This window comes from Nicotiana tabacum, chromosome 7 (genome assembly GCF_000715075.1).
Source record: "Nicotiana tabacum cultivar K326 chromosome 7, ASM71507v2, whole genome shotgun sequence".
Classification (NCBI taxonomy): Eukaryota; Viridiplantae; Streptophyta; class Magnoliopsida; order Solanales; family Solanaceae; genus Nicotiana; species Nicotiana tabacum.
The window spans coordinates 129,161,691-129,171,586 of record NC_134086.1 but is presented as its reverse complement, the minus strand read 5'-3'; positions in this window follow the sequence as shown (position 1 = coordinate 129,171,586).

Below are 9,896 nucleotides of genomic sequence, written 5' to 3'. Positions count from 1 at the left end.
CCCAATAGGAGACGCACTTCCTAAGAAAAGTTTCACCAATAGGAGACGCACTTCCTAAGTTTATTTCACCAATAGGAGACGCACTTCCTAAGTTTATTTCACCAACAGGAGACGCACTTCCTAAGTATAGTTGTACCCATAGGAGATGCACTTCCTAAGTAAGTTTTACCAATAGGAGATGCACTTCCTAAAGTTCAGTTTTACCATAGGAGACGCACTTCCTAAGTTCAGTTCTACCAATAGGAGACGCACTTCCTAAAGTTCAGTTTTACCATAGGAGACGCACTTCCTAAGTTCAGTTCTACCAATAGGAGACGCACTTCCTAAGTTTATTGTGCCCACAGGAGACGCACTTCCTTAAGTCTATTGTACCCAATAGGAGACGCACTTCCTTAAAGTTTAGTTTTGCCCGTAGGAGACGCACTTCCTAAGACTATTTTACCCCATAGGAGACGCACTTCCTAAATTAAGATTTCACGCATAGGAGACGCACTTCCTAAATTATTTTCATTCATAGGAGACGCACTTCCTAAATTAAGATTTCACGCATAGGAGACGCACTTCCTAAATTATTTTCATTCATAGGAGACACACTTCCTAGCTCAAAATCATTAAGGTTTCACCTATAGGAGACGCACTTCCTAAGACTATTTTACCCCTAGGAGATGCACTTCCTAAGTTTAATTTCATGCACAGGAAACGCGCTTCCTGAATTAAGTTTTCATTATTAGGAGACACACTTCCTAGTCTGGTTCGCTCAGGTTATACTTTTGCTTTAGGAGACGCACTTCCTAGTTTGGCTTTCTAGATTATATTTTATTTCAGGAGACGCACTTCCGGAATTGAGATTTCACCCTTAGGAGATGCACTTCCTAGTTTGATTCATTTTAAGTTCGACCATAGGAGACGCGCTTCCTAGTCTAGTTTTTTGAAGTCTACCCGTAGGAGACGCACTTCCTAATCGAGGTCTTTCAAGTTTTTAGGAGACGCACTTCCTAGTTCTAGTCACTGAAGTTTTCACCCTTAGGAGACGCACTTCCTAGTTTAGCTCTTCCGATTTAACCATAGAAGACGCACTTTCTAGTTTGAGTCATTAAGGTTTTTATTTTAGCAGACACATTTGCTAGCAAGAGTTTTGGTTTTACTCGTAGGAGATGCACATCCTAGTCTAGTCTTTAGTTCACTCTCAGCATGGCATCAGTAGTATCGGTGGGTTACGATTTTGCTAACGACTCACAAACCTTCCCAGTGCAAACTGGGTTAGGAAATTTCATTTGTGTTGTTTGTTTTGGTTTTCAGGAGCCTGCCTGTAGAGCGGAGGTTGTTGTATGCCGAAGATTGAAGAAGTTAGGGGTCCGCCTGTAGAACAGCGGAACATCGTTCAAAGTCAAGTCGCAACCCATTGGAAGGCAGAAGGCTACGATAGAAGTCCCCAGCACTCAATCCAAGATAGAAGCAACAAGAAGCTCGCCCCAAGAATGCGAGTCAACAGTCTGAGAGGGTCAACAAAAGCTAGTCACAAAAACAAAAAGAAAAAAAAAGAAGAAAAAGAAAAAATGAATGAATCCGAAGCACGGATGTGGAGAACAGATGTGATCTACTCAAGAACTAGCGCCTACAACTAGCAAGTATCAAGGTTCAAATCCAAAGTCTGTATGAAGCACCATTCAAGACTCAAGATCAAGTTTCAGAAGACTTAGAGATAGGAATCCTTGTAACTAGCAGCTGATAGGCTTAGTTAGTCTTTTTCAGTTTTCATTTTGATGTAATGACAGGACCGCGGACCGGAACCTCAACGGAACGACACCTCGATCGGCTCCTCACCTCGGTACACTCTACCATCTCTCTCATTTCCGAACTACACGTGGCCTGATTCCTGTATAACCAAGGATATGTAGGCAGCTCAGATACCAGGGCTCGGTCACATCCCCTTCTTCTTTTTCCCTAGTGTGGTCCCTCCAAATAATGATCGGGTCAAAAACACGTCTAGTCGTTCTTTGTCGGAAAACTCTTCGTGTTTCCAGTCAAAGAGGGGCAGCTGTAAGCACGTGATTTTTGACCCTCCCCGAGGATTTTCACATTTTGTTAGCATAAATATGTAATTGGGTCTAATATAGCCATTTTAACTATTTTACTTTATTTCGTTGCAAAAAGAAAAAATCACAAAAATACATATATAAATTTTAGTTTATGTATTTCTCATAAACTTGAAAAAAATACAAAAATTGTACTTTATTTTGGTACTTTATATAAATTCAAAAATCACAAAAATATAGTTCTATTAATGTTTGCAGTCATTATAATTTTGAAAAAATACAAAAAATATTACTTCATATTTTATCTTTACATATAAAAACGAAAATTACAAAAATAGTTTTAGTAATATTTTGTAGCTATTTTAAATCTTGAAAAAATATTTTAAAAAAAGATATAGTGTTGTTTAAATATTAGTCTTATTTTTGGTAGTTGTTTTGCTTACATAGGGCTAGTTAAGCAACGTTTCCTATTTCTCGGGTCCGGGCAAAAGAATAATATTCGGGTTCAAACTACCCGGTTTTAGGCCTAATTTCGGACCTAGCCCATAATAAACCGAGTCCAGGACACATGGGGAACCCCACCACGCGTGGGGGACACAAACCTTGAACCCCACCACGCGTGGGGCTCATTTTTCTGGGCATTGTGTATCAAATACACGGACAAGGCCAAAGCATGGGGGGACTTTTGAATTTTTTGAAGGGGGGAAGTACTGTTCACGCTTCTTCTTCTTAAAGGAGAAGAAGCAAAAACCCTAGCAAACGGGAAAAACCAGCAAAACCACCCAAACACCCACCTCCTTTCACCGTCGTCACTGTTCGCCATCGTCTTCCCCGGTCGCAGCCCCACTCCCCCGACACCATAAACAACACCTCCATCACCACCCATCACCTTCCCCGGCACCCCTACGGTCGCAAACCCTCCCCGACGCCGGAACAGCAGCCTCCCTCCCGTCACAGCCTCACCAGTCGACAAACCAGTCCCAAAACCATCGTCAAACTCACCCAAAACCCCAGCTCCCTCCCGTTCGTCACTGCCCCCTTGACACCATCCAAACACCAGCTCACAACCATTCCTCCTCCTCCTAGTTTCATCGTCGACCCCATTGTTGCGTCGGTCGAGCAGCAACCATTATTGCTGCTGTTCGTTTTCAGCACGTCCGTCAAACAGCAGCCCACGACCACCTGCTACCCAGCATCGTCCAAAACCACCGGCGACACCAACTCCCTCACCTTCCCCATCGCCCTCGACACTACCCGCTGCCAGCAAAACCACCAGTTCCATCGCCCACCTCCATCCAGCTGACCCCTCGTCGACCACCGGCGTACACCACCAAAGCTCCGCCAAACAGTCCGTCAACAACCACCACCACTGCTTCAGTTGTTCTAACACGACAACCAATCAGCCCATGTTATCGCTGTTCTTTCACTGTCGTCGTGCAGTCCGTCGAGGTCGTCTTTGTTCGTCGAGGTCCGGTGCGTCAAGGTTGTTCGTTGAAGTCGACGTTGAGGTTTGGCCCCTGGCTCTATCCGTTTCTGTTTATTCAAGTTAGTAAACCTCAAGCATTAGATAAGGAAACGTTACGTTAAATGTCCGAAGATGCAATATAAAAGTTGGTATGATAATTTTCTGGTTATGTTTCACCGTATGCATTTTGGTTCATCTTTGTGTTATGTTATTCTTGTTTACTTGATGTCATTTGATTTAGTTGTATTAGGAGGTCTAGGACACAGTTTGACGTTGATTCGTTTTTCCCTTCGTTTTCTTAGTTTATTTGGACAAAATTAGTATTAGTACCTGTTGTTACTACGCCCGAAACACTCATGCGCTTAACTTCTTTTATTAAACTTTTAACAAGTTATGAGATTTTAGTTGTAAAGAAGCGGTAAGGTTTAGTATGGTTAAAGGCGTAAAAATGACATCCTTTTAAAATAAAAATAATAATAAAAAAAAAATGAGGCAAGCTTCGCAAAAAATAAAAATGTACATATTGCGGAGCCTTCACAAAAAATGTATATATTAAAATACTTAGATTCCGGGACGGGCCATTTAGCAAATTTCACGGCCCTACCAAAAAAATAATAATGCGCTAGTTGCTTTAGGCGCGCCTTTAATAATGTTATCTCCCTAAACTCGGGTGCACATTTATGTGACCCAAATCCAAATCTCAACGAAATCGAAATGTGTCTCTAATCACGGGTACATTGACTGTGACGTGGTCTGAGATGCATTTCCAGGACGTTGCAAATTCTTTTTTTTTTATTTTAAAAAAAAAATAATAAATGAGATGAGCCTCGCCAAATAAAAAACACAAATTGCGGGGCCCTCAGTAAATACTTGTTTAAAATTACTTAGAATTTAGGAGGGTCGTTTAGCGAATTTCACGGCTTCCGCAAAATAATAACGCGATAGTCTTTTTAGGCGCGTGTTTAATAATTTACTTTCTTAAGCTCGGGTGTGCATTTCATGCGACCCAAATCCAAATCTCAAAATATCAAATAAAATGCGTTCCGGATTGTGGGCGCATTTCATGTGACGCAGTCCAAAGACGTGTTTTAAGCGATGTTCACATTCTTGTAAAAACAATAATAATAAAGCGGTTAAAAGTTAAAATTTGCACATAAGTTCATATTCATATAAAATCAGATAATCAAGCCAAATATAACAGTTGAGCGACCGTGCTAGAACCACGGAACTCGGGAATGCCTAACACCTTCTCCCGGGTTAATAGAATTCCTTATCCAGATTTCTGGTACGCAGACTATAATATGGAGTCATTATTTTCCTCGATTCGGGATTAAAATTGGTGACTTGGGACACCCTAAATCTCCCAAGTGGCGACTCTGAAATAAATAAACCAATCCCGTTCCGATTGTCCTTTAATTGGAAAAAACTCCCTTGCGCCCTCGCGGGGGCGGAAAAAGGAGGTGTGACAATCCTTTTATCTTACTTTGAAGAGGTGCGATTTCCTAGTTGCAACCTTTATTGCTCCGGCGTGTGCCTTCACGAAAAAATCTGTAAGCATGGCGAAGGAGTCGATGGAATTGGGCGGTAAATTGTGGTACCATATCATTGCCTTTTTCGATAAAGTTTTTTCGAACTTTTTCAGTAGAACGGATTCAATCTCGTCATCTTCTAAGTCATTCCCCTTTATTGCGCATGTATAAGAAGTGACATGCTCATTAGGGTCGGTGATTCTATTGTATTTGGTAATTTATGGCATGCGGAATTTTTTCGGTATGGGCTTCGGAGCCGCGCTTGGAGGGAAAGGCTTCTGCACGAACTTCTTCGAATCCAAACCCCTTAGAATCGGTGGTGCCCCCGGTATTTGGTCAATGCGGGAGTTGTATGTTTCTACTTTTTTATCGTTTGCCTCGATTTTCTTTTCTCCTAATTCAATCCGTTTAGTGAGCTCCTTGAGCATTTTCATAATAGCAGGGTCAGTCCCCGATTCATTGGCGTTCGATTTCTCCGGTATAGGTTCTGCTCTACGAACAACTTCTTGTGATGTTTCGAGGTCTATTTTGCTTGTTGCTCCATTCTGATTTTGTAGTTGTGCTATCACAGCTTGTTGAGTTTGCAACATCTCGAATATCATCGAAGGCTAATTTCACCTTCTTCACCGCTCTGTACGTTCTGATCAGCTGCTCGAGCATCTCTGCGGATGCTATTTTCAAGGCCGACGCCCAAATTCCCATTAATGGCAATATGGGAGCTGACATCGATTGTGTCTACGGCCGGCGGTCCGTCAGGGTTAACTGGAGGTACTCTGTATCCCGGGGCGACTATATTTTCGTTCTCGCCATGAAGACCAAGGCCGTTGTTTATGTGAGTGGGTGCTACTTAAGAGTTTGACATGTTGATTTTTGAAATCAAAGACACTTACGTGAACAAGCGCAAAGCAGTGTGTGTTATGAGAATTAATACCAGACAAACACTATTATCCTTAGTTCCACAGTGGACGCCAAACGGTTTACTCCTAAAATTGGATAACAATTAAACTTATAATGTGGTTTTAAGGACACATGATTTCACCTAATATCAATCGATAAATGTAAAGATTATTAATAAAAATTAACAATAAGATAAAGCAAACCAGTGTTTGAATGAAACTCAGCCTTTGAGCTTGAGCACCCTCTAAACTAATTGGTACAAGAATAGTTAAAAGTATAACAATCTGATAAACAAGAATATGAGCTAAAGAGAAAGTGTTATATTGCTTTGATATGTGAGAATAAATGTGTCTTACAAATGATTAGAACCCTCTTTATATAGTAGAGGAATCCTATGTATGGTACAACTATAATTATAGTAGTAAATCCCATGATTAACTAAACAACCGCCCTTGATTTGATCTATTCTGAGATTTTCGCCACGATTTTCGCCCAGTCACGGATATCTCGCTTTTCCGTTCGGTCTTGCTCGATGTTTGTCCTGCTTAACCTCGATCATTATCAGTTTCGATCTTACTAGGTACCTCGAATCCGAACTCGGTGTCTTATCCTCGTGTCTCGATCTGATCTATTACGGGATCGATCTTTGATCCTTCACACCGATTTCGATAAATCAGTAAAATTAACCGTATACAGCCAACAGTTATTCAAATAATTGTTCATATTCCTATGGCTTTAAAGAATATTATCATTAAGGATAAAATAAAAAATCTAAAAATAAGAATTTAAAAAAAAAATCTATTTCTTAAGAAGGGATTAATAATGAAAAAGTATCGTATGAGGATGAAACTACGAGTTAATAAAAACCTTTTTTTCCTAGTGGAGTCTCAATCGTCAATTCGTCATTGGTTGAAATGTCTAATCTGATTTTCTTTGAGAAGTAAAGTGAAGGAAAAAGGAGTTACGGGGTCAATTTACTATTCCACGGTCCATCGCAACGGTCGATAATATTCAAAAGTAGGCTCGGAAGCGAACCTACTAGCTTCGGATAAAAAATTTGTGTCCACATGGGCGCATAAGAAAGAACCCGGACCCACAGCACCTCGGCGCCGGCTGCCGGCGTCGGACGAGTCAAGCGAAAAGCGGACCCCACTGCTGCCACGCCTCTGCCAAAGTCCCGCCAAAAATAATAAATTTTTAAAGAAAAAAAAACAAAGCACCTAAAATGGACCTTATTCATCCAAAAGCGGATGAATATTTAACGTTTTGGTGAAGAGAAAGAAGAGGCACGAAATGAAGCAATGATTTATGATGGGGCAAACTACCTTAAACCACCCTTAAATTTGGCTAAAAACATTATTAGTATCCTTCTCGAACTATGCCCGATCTTAATTACTCCTCTCAACTTGGCCTTTTGAGAGACATTACCTCCTAGACGCTGATGTGGCAAAAAGTGTGGGGTGTACTCGTCTGCCACGTGAATTTTTCTGTATATGCGGCATTTTTTTAAAAAATAAAATATATTTTTACCGTTTTAAGAATATTACGTTTTTAGATAATTTTTTTCGACTATAATTTATAATAAAACTTGGATAGAAGTACATTATTTAGGCTAAATATTTTTATTTGGCCAAAAATAAGAAAATTTTAGCTAATCTTTTTTTGAATTTGATCTGAAAATAAAGATTTATACAATTGAAATAAATAGTCAAGGCATCGAAAAAGTTATAAAAAATACATAACTTAAAATTAATTATTTTAGCTATAATTTTTTATATAGCTCTAAATTACGGTGCTCTACAAATATTTTTTTTCTTTACAGATTTTACCTAAAAAAGTAAGAGGCATAATACCTTAAACCACCCTTAAACTTGACTCAGATTATTAGTATCCTCCCCGAACTATGACTGCTCTTAATTACCCCCTCAACTTGGCATTTTGAGAGACATTACCTCCTAGACGCTGATGTGACAAAAAGTGTGGCTGCACTTGCCTGCCACGTGGATTTTTCTATATATGTGGTATTTTTTTTAAAAATAAAATATATTTTTACAGTTTTAAGAATATTACTTTTTTCGACTATAATTTATAATAAAACTTGGATAGAACTACATTATTTAGGCTAAATATTTTTATTTGGCCAAAAATAAGAAAGTTTTAGTTAATCTTTTTTTGAATTTGACCTGAAAATAAAGATTTATACAATTTAAATAAATAGTCAAGACATCTAAAAAGTTATAAAAAACATAATTTGAAATTAATTATTTTATCTATAATTTTTTATATAGCTCTAAATTGCGGTGCTCTAAATTTTTTTATTTTATTTTTACAGATTTTACCTAAAAAAGTAAAAATACACAATTGAAATAAATATTCATTGCATCAAAAGAAGAAACAAAAAGAATGTATTGATGCAATGACTATTTATTTTTTATAACTTTTTAGGTGCCTTGACTATTTATTTTAATTGCATAAATCTTTATTTTCAGATCAAAACAAAAAAAGATTAATTAAAACTTTATTATTTTTGGCCAAATAAAAATATGTAGCATAAATAATGTAGTTCTATCCAAGATTTATTATAAATTGTATTCGAAAAAAAATTATCTAAAAATGTAATATCCTTAAAATTGTAAAAATATATTTTATTTTTCCAAAAAATGCCACATATACAGAAAAATCCACGTGGCAGGCGAGTGCACCATACTTTTTGCCACATCATTAGCGTCTAGGGAGGTAATGGCTCTCAAAAGGCCAAGTTGAGGGGGATAATTAAGACCGGACATAGTTCGGGGAGGATACTAATAATCTGAGCAAGTTTAGGGGTGGTTTAAGGTATTTTGCCTTTATGATGGTGAGGTTTCAAATTTGTTACAAGATTTTCAAGTTATATGCACTAATATAATCATGTAAAAAAACTTATACAATCAAGTTATTTATAAATTAAAATACACTTATAGTGGAAAAAAATTAATATGCCTCACTTAATTGTGTAAAGTCAAGATTCCAATTAGAGCCTTAAGAATCTCTACTTTGGTACTTTGATATAGTTTCATTATTGTTTATAGATGTATTACTTTAATTTAATGCTCATTGTGTTCCTGCTTCATAATTTTTATAACCTCTATTTTTCTTTTCTTTTTTCGGGGGGGGGGGGGGGAGGGAGGAGGTTAAAAAAAGACTTACTCTTCAGCACCTTCTTCCAAACATCTGTTTTAACCCATTATTTGCTTCCAAACCATGGACATGATAAGTTATATACTAATATATACCTTACTTTAAGAAAATTACTATTCAATGAGTGACTCTATATATTCACCTCTCATCGTGAGGCTATAACTCCAATTAACCAGTAAAAATCTCCGAGAACATATATATATGCGCGTGCGCGCCCCTCAGAAAATTAATGTCACTCTCAGAGGAGCACTTCAGATGACTTGCGCCATGAAAAGGAATTAACTTCATCAACTATTTGGCCAGCAAAACATAAAATATCGATAAATTTACACCCAAAAAATGAAGAAAATGATTCGGGAGCCAGCATAACCAATTAGCTAATTAGTAAGCTGCAGGCCTAGGTTTAGGTTTATGAGAAGATTTTAAAAGATATGATCGCTTCCAAGTTTAAGATACATTTATAATAAGTTAACCTAAACTAAATTCTTTGCATGAATTTATTAGTCTGACACAAAAGTCTACTTCATTGACTATGATTTATAATAACAATAGTCTCACCTGAACCAATTAAAAACAGATCAAACTGAAACAAGACTAGACGTGTTTGGTTAATTTGACTGTTACTTCTACGGAAAATAAATAAGTACCCCTAACCTATGGATTCTCAATTACACACTTTATCTTTGCGGGAATCATATTACCTCTCCTAAACTATTTTAAAGTAGAATTATTTGCATTCTTAACGCTGACGTGGCAGAGTGTGTGTATTTCACTCTGCCAAAGGAGAGTGAG